The following is a 7524-nucleotide window of genomic DNA, read 5'->3' as shown; positions in this document are numbered from 1 at the left end:
TCCAATGCATGAAAGTGAAAAGTGAAAGTGAAGTCGCCCAGTCGTGTCCGACTCTTAGTGACCCCATGGGCTGCAGCCCCCCAGGCTCCTCCGTCCATGGGCTTTGCCAGGCAAGAGTACTGGAATGGGGTGCCATTGCCTTCTCCAGTAGCTGTGGCAGGTAGGCTCAATAGTTGCGGTTTCCCGGCTCTAGAGCAGAGGCTCAATAGTTGTGGCGCATGGGCTTAGTTGCTTTAAGGCAGGTGGGATCTTCCTGGATCAGGGATCGAACCCGAGTCTCCTGCATTGGTGGGTGGATTCTTTACTGCTGAGCCACCAGAAAAGCCCCTGGCCAGTTTTTAATAAAATTTAATGTGCACTTTTCCTATGATCACTTCTTAGATAAGAACATTAGAAATTTAAAAACATGTGTCCACACAAAGATATGTACATGAATATACATATCAACTTCATTTTCAGTAGCTAAAAGCTGAAGTCAATCCAAATATCAATTAACTGATGAACTGTAAAACATTGCAGTGTTTCGTTACAGAGGAATACTTCTTAGCAGCAAAAAGAAATGAGCTACTGATACACGAAACAGCATGGTGAAGCTCGAAAGCATTATGCTAAGTGAAAGAAGCCAGATGTGGAAGACTACATGCTGTCTGATTCGATGTATATGAAATTCCTGAAAAAACAAAGCTGTAGTAACAGAAACCAGATTAGTCATTGCCTGGGGCTGGAGATGGTGAAATGAGGTTGACTGCACAGGGGCTGGGTACTTTTTGAGTGCTGGAAATATTCTGTATCTTGATTGTGGTGGTGATTATGCAACTCTATATATAAATCACACTGATCAGACTATACATTTTTTAAAGGTTTAATTTTATTATATACAAATTATAACTCTATAAAGCTGATTTTTAAAGGGTCTAGATGTAGACGGGACTTCACATCAGAATGACAAGTAGAAAGTTGCATGGCAAATTATATAGATGCAGGCAAAGATGAAGAATTGAAACAATTGTTGAAATCAATCTACTGTATTGGGTTTGATTATAATAGAGACTGCCTGTTGTTGAAGCTTTAAAGAATTGCCCTTGATAAAGAATCTGTTGCTTCTTCACACCTATCTTCATGTTTCTTTTCCTTCCATCCTTTTGGCTGATCCTCTGATGTTGTCATTTCTCATTACCTCTTGAACTTAATTCTAATGTTTTTGTGGTTGGGTTTTATGTAGTTTCTAAGAGACTAAGGATTCAAACATTTATGGTCATCTGGTCAATCGAAAAGTGAACTTTACTTGAGCTCTTTGGTATTTGCAATGCCAGCATTTATTTATCCTTTCCCAGTGGAAAAGCTGAACAACTAAAGAAAAGAAAAATAAGTTAACGAGTTAGCTATCATCATTTTTGATTTAGGGATTTTATATACTTTCTCTTTAAATGTATCAGGGCAGTTCACATAATCACTACAATTCATGACAAAATAAATTATTCCAGTTGTAGGCTCTGTAGTCAATGAATAAAATGCTTTGGCATGTTTTTAATGGGAGTGACATACATGGGGACTCTCTCTTCCTCAAGAGACCTGAGCTCCAGCAAAATGATAAAACTGGCCCAAGGCCGTGGAATCCCACGAGAAATTGAGATTGAAACCACAACACAAAGAGCAGAAATTTTGCATGCTTTTCAAGTTTCTAGTTTGATATGAACAAAGCTTTGTGTGCAAATCAAGGATATATTTAAAATTTTTCTCCTATGAGCACTTTCAGTGTTTTGCATATGATAGAATAAGTCTGGTAAGGGAGGAGAGCTGTATTTTACCATGTTTAGAATCCACTTAATCTCTTCGGTCTAGGCAAATCCCACCAAATGAGAACAGCTTGGTGTTTAAATTTGTTTACTCCTTGTGAAATAGAACTTCCTGATTTTTGATTCTGTAAAGATTTCTTGAAGTAGCATTTAAATATTTTTTTTTGATCAGTTGAATGCAAATGGATCAGAAATGAATGGATAAAATTTCCCTCAAAGTTACCCCAAATTTTAATAATTAAGAACTAGCCAAACATACTTTTGGTTTAGGACTGGATTTAAAAGGACAAACCATTTCAAAACATTCAGGAAACTCAAACAGACTGCATTCCAAACTGAATGTTTTGTTTAAATTTTACATGGGAAACAAAACATGCAGATTTGTCTCCACAAATATGAATCTGTTTTCAGTATTTATACCTCAACTGTCTTACTGATAGGAAAGTTTTCATGTCTTTTCTTCCTGGAAAAGAAAAAAATTTTCAGAGAAATGAGAGATTCTGTTGACAGTTGAGAGCAGTCCGAGTCTATATTGGGCAGGTCCCCAAGCATCCTTTTGGTAGTAGAGCCCACTACCCTCTACTGTGGTACCCATTGTGACTGGGCCTCATTCATGGATGTAGTAGCAAAGAGTTTTCATTTTCAGTTCCACTTATCCTCCTAGACCTTGTGGTTCCCATTTTCAATTGCATTCTTTCTCCAGACTCTGTTCCAGTTTAGCTATTGGGCCTTTCTCATGTTGAGCCATCCTGGTAAAATATTTTCACTCCAATTCTGGCTTCTGGGGACAAACCCCATTCTCCCCTCTTACTCAACTCCCTGTTGTGGAGAGCTCCACTGTGGGGAGTCTGGGTTGTGCTGGTCATGGAGACCCCACTGAACTCAATGAAGAACTCAATGAATTCTGGGTCCAGGTCTTGGGAAGAGAAATTTCTACTGGTCTGGGATGAACAGCTACAGAAATTTAGAGAGACGCTTGTCAATGGAACTAGAATGGGCAAAAGATGCTTGTGGTGTCTTGTACCAGTGGTATTTCATTTCCTGAGATGAGTGTTAGTAGGTATAAAAACTCTCCATCTGTCCAGCCAAGGGTAGGTGCATACTGGCAAAAGAAAGTTATTAATACTTGTGACCATGGCAATGACTCAAGTTGTTGAGATCTTCAAGGCTTTTCTCTTCCTGCTCTTTTTCTCTTGGTTTTCTGTTTGTTAATTGAAGTTTAGTTGACTTCCCTGATGGCTCAGATGGTAAAGCGTCTGTCTACAATGCAGGAGACCCAGGTTCCATCCCTGGGTCGGGAAGATCCCTGGAGAAGGAAATGGCAGCCCACTCCAGTACTATTGCCTGGAAAATCCCATGGATGGAGTAGCGTGGTAGGCTACAGTCCGCGAGGTCACAAAGAGTCGGACACGACTGAGCGAGTCCACTTTCTTTCTCTCTTAGTTGATTTACAACATTATGCTCTTGGTTCTCTTCATAACTGATGATTACAGCCTCAAAGAGGGAAAAGATAGGAAAAAGAAACAAGGTTAAATTGATCATCTGCGCTACCTTTTTGCAGTTAGAAAACTTCTAGTTCATATCTGAATCCTTAGGCAAAATAGAAAGATTATTGATTAAGTAAACTGCATGTTGAGAGGACTGATAATTTTTCTTTCCCCCTCTGTCCCATTCCAATCAGAGGGGGACTGCTAAATTAAAAGAATTTAATCAAGACCAATTCTTTTCCCTGGTAATCAAGAGAATTCCATGATATAAGGATAGAGGCCCTCTGCTCTGAGGCCAGGCCTGCTAATTAGGAAAATGTCATTCTTTTCTGTGGATTTAGACCAGTGGTTTCCAAATGTGTCTGCACATTAGAGTCACCTGATAAGTCTTAAAAAATAAGAAGGGCTGGGTCCAAACCCAACTTTGTGAGAAACCCAGTTTTTTTTTTTTTTTTTTTAACTCCCTGTGTGATTCTCATGTACAACCAGAGTTGAGATTGTAGTGCTTCTGAGAAAATTTAATATTTGTCTTTGGGAGAGGTACTTACTTTAAGAGGTCAATTAATATAAAATTGGCAGTCCTGTATCTCCTTTACTGTGGGAAGGTTGCAAAGTAAACCTTCATTCAAGGATTCAAACCCACCCTCATCCATGAAATTATTAAAAAACTAAGATCATGGCATCTCGTTCTATCACTTCACGGCAAATAGATGGGGAAACAATGGAGACAGTGACAGACTTTATTTTCTTGGGTTCCAAAATCACTGCAGATGGTGACTGCAGCCATAAAATTAAAAGATGTTTGCTCCTTGGAAGAAAAGCTATGACCAAGCTAGACAGATTATTAAAAAGCAGAGACATTATTTTGCCAACAAAATTGGATATAGTCAAGTCTATGGTTTTTCCAGTAGTCATGTATAGATATGAGAGTTGGACCTTAAAGAAGACTGAATGCCAAAGAATTGATGCTTTTCAACTGTGGTTTTGGAGAAGACCCTTGAGAATCCCTTGGACTGCAAAGAGATCAAGCCAGTCAATCCTAAAGGAAATCAATCCTGAATATTCACTGAATATTCATCCTGAAGGATTGATGCTGAAGGTGAAGCTCCAGTACTTGGGCCACCTGATGCAAAGAGCCAACTCATTAGAGAAGACCCTGATGCTGGAAAAGATTGAAGGCAAGAAGAAAAGGGGATGACAAAGGATGAGATGATTGGATGGCTTCACCAACTCAATGGACATGAGTTTGAGCAAGCTCCAGGAGATGGTGAAGCACAGGAAAGCTGGTGTAGTCGATCTAGTTTGTGGGGTCGCAAAGACTTGGACATGGCTGAGTGACTGAACAACAACAAAATTCATGTCTCTGCAATTCCCAGGTGGCTCAGCAGTAAAGAATCTGACTGCCAATGCAGTAGATGCAGGTTTGATCCCTGGATCTGGAAGATCCCCTTTAGGAGGAAACGGAAGCCCCCTCCAGTGTTCTTGTGGGAAAATCCCATGAACAAAGGCCCTAGTGGGCTATTAGAGTAGCAGAGTCAGACATGACTGAGCGCACACATGTTCATGTCTCCATTGCTCTCCATGCTTATGTTCGTCGTGAATTTAAGGTTCTTGTTTCACTGCAAAAGAATTTAGATATGAAGTGATTGGTAAGAAGTAGATTTATTTAGAGAGAAACACACTCCACAAAGTGTGGGTCATCTCAGAAAGTGCAAGAGCCTCGAAATATGAAGTGGTTAGTTTTAATGGGATGGGTTATTTCATAGGCTAATGAGTGGGAGGATTATTCCAATTATTTTAGGGGAAGGGGCAGAGATTTCCAGGAATTGGGCCGCCACTCCCATTTTGGCCTTTTAGGGTTGGGCTCAGAACTGTCATGATGCTTGGTGGAAGTGCCATTTAGCGTGCTAATGTATTACAATGAGCTTATGATGAGGCCCAAGGTCCACTGGAAGTCAAATCTTCTGCCATTTTGGACCCAGTTGGTTCCAACCAGTCTTTGTCATGAGATATGGACATGTCATTCTTTTAAAGGTTGTGCCCTGTCTCCTTCCCTCCTGTTTCACTTAGAGGTGGCAATAAGCATTTGTGTCCACTCTACTGAAGGTGGTTGGGGAGGAAGTCATTCAAACTGTAGCTCTCCATAAGCATTCTGAGAGTGAGACCTCTTCCCATGGGTAGGGGGAGGTATAGAGATTTCCTAGGAAAAGGGATGAAGTTTCCTCCCTGGGGATGGGCTCTGAACCCATAAAGTCCAAATTGACTTCAACTTCAGACTTTGTCCCTCTTACACTATAATTTCTTTCTCAATGTGCATTAACCTATTAGTAAAGAAATTTTGCCTGTGGTTTGCAGCCTGTGTGTTCATATTGTGGTGACTGAGGGGGTAAAGTGGCAAGAGGGAGGGAGTCCTCCTGCCTCCTTCTCTCCCCAGGGAAGAGGCAGGCCGCCCATCAAGAGGACCACAGCTCTGCAGAGGGGCCAGATGGTTATGACACTCCCACAGTGGAGCCAGCAGCAGGGGTGGCAGATGGTCCATAGCCTGCAGAAGATCTCTGGAACGAGCATTCAGACAAGAGGGGACAAAGTTTCTGGCACCACCACGCAGCATGGGCTAGTAAATGTTTTTCAAATGGCTGTCCAGAAAAGGAATCTCAAGTTTGTTGCATTGGCCAATTTTCATGGTGTAAACACCCTCACTAATTTTAGGCTCCCATCTTGAAGCAGAAGGCCCTTGAAGAGGAGTTGGGAAAAAATGTGCAAAACCAGCTCTGGCAGGCTGGGAGGAGTAGGCTCCAGGGGTCCACTGCCCATGGTTGGGCGAGCAGGCTCCCTGCAGGAGAGGGCGGGGCCCAGCAAATTCTTGGGGGAATCGGTGTATTTTCTATAGATTTCTGCTCTCTGTGTGTTTCTGCTTCTCTTTCAATGTAAACAACCAACATTTGACTATGATTACTTCAAGTATGACCTCATGAACTCAGGGTTGAAAATAAGCATTTATCAGAAGCAAAACCTGCATTTGGACCCAATAGAAAGAAAGGACTAAGGGCTGTACCTTTCATAAAATCTGAAGAATAAATATTTTTGAATCTCCTTCAAATATTATCCTAGAGCTAGTTGATACAGTTTGAGATGTTCAAAACATGTAATATTTATTGAGTGCCCACTATGTATCGGGTACCTTACATGTGTTAATTCCTTATTTTTACTATAACTTTATGAGAAAGGTATTATTATTAGAATAACACATTTTAGACAAATAACCACAGTACCTATGTTTGAGTAAAACTACATATTATTCTAGACTGTTCACAAGGTTGTTTGAGATGTTCAAAAATAGCAAATATTTATTGAGTGCTTACTATGTACCTGGTGTTTTCCTGAACTCTCCATTGAATGTTTATAATGGCTTAGCAGTCAGGTGTCACTATGATGCTTATATTACAGTTAAGGCAAAAAAGAACAGAAGGTGACTTCCTGAAGGTCAGGTGACTCATTGATGGCAGAGCCAAGAATCAAACCCAGGCAGCCTGGCACCACAGACTCTACCATCTTTCCAAGCAGGAATGTTCTGAGGCCAATCCCTGACCTTTGATGTAGCTGCACTTCTAATTCAAATGTTTCCACACAAACACCTTTCCCAGCATGCATCCTTCCTTCAGGTTGTAAACAGTACCTTTTTCACTTTGGCGGTAAATACAGTTTGGTATTATGTTATTGTGGTCTGTGATTTAGAGCTGAAGTATCTACATGCAAAGAGGTCAGGAGATGAATACAGAATCAAAAGCAATTCTCCTGGATAAACAAGGTCCTTCTGTAGAGCACAGAGAACTACATATTCAGTTCTCTGAATATATAGTTCATATTCAGTATCCTATGATAAACCATAATGGAAAAAACATATATATAAAGAATGTATATACATGTATAACTGAATCATGTTGCTAAACAGCAGTAATGAACATATTGTAAATCAATTATACTGCAATTTTTAAAAAGCGTTCCTCTATTTACAAAATAAAAGAAAGCAGTTCTCCTAATTGCTAGTCAAGTTCAATGTTATCCCCTTGAAAACCCCACTCCTAAACCACACACAATTCAGCTGAACTAAAGGGTTAAACAAAGTCGAACTTGAGAAGAATTCTATTGATCGCCACCTTTCGTACTGAAAGAGTTTTAAAGTCACTGCCTCTTTGGAGTGACATAATTTACACCTTTCATTCTGGGGTTGTCTTAGCTGA

The sequence above is a fragment of the Bison bison genome, unplaced genomic scaffold, assembly GCF_000754665.1.
Source record: "Bison bison bison isolate TAMUID 2011002044 unplaced genomic scaffold, Bison_UMD1.0 scf7180017864254, whole genome shotgun sequence".
NCBI lineage: Eukaryota > Metazoa > Chordata > Mammalia > Artiodactyla > Bovidae > Bison > Bison bison.
Note: the sequence above shows the minus strand (reverse complement) of the source record.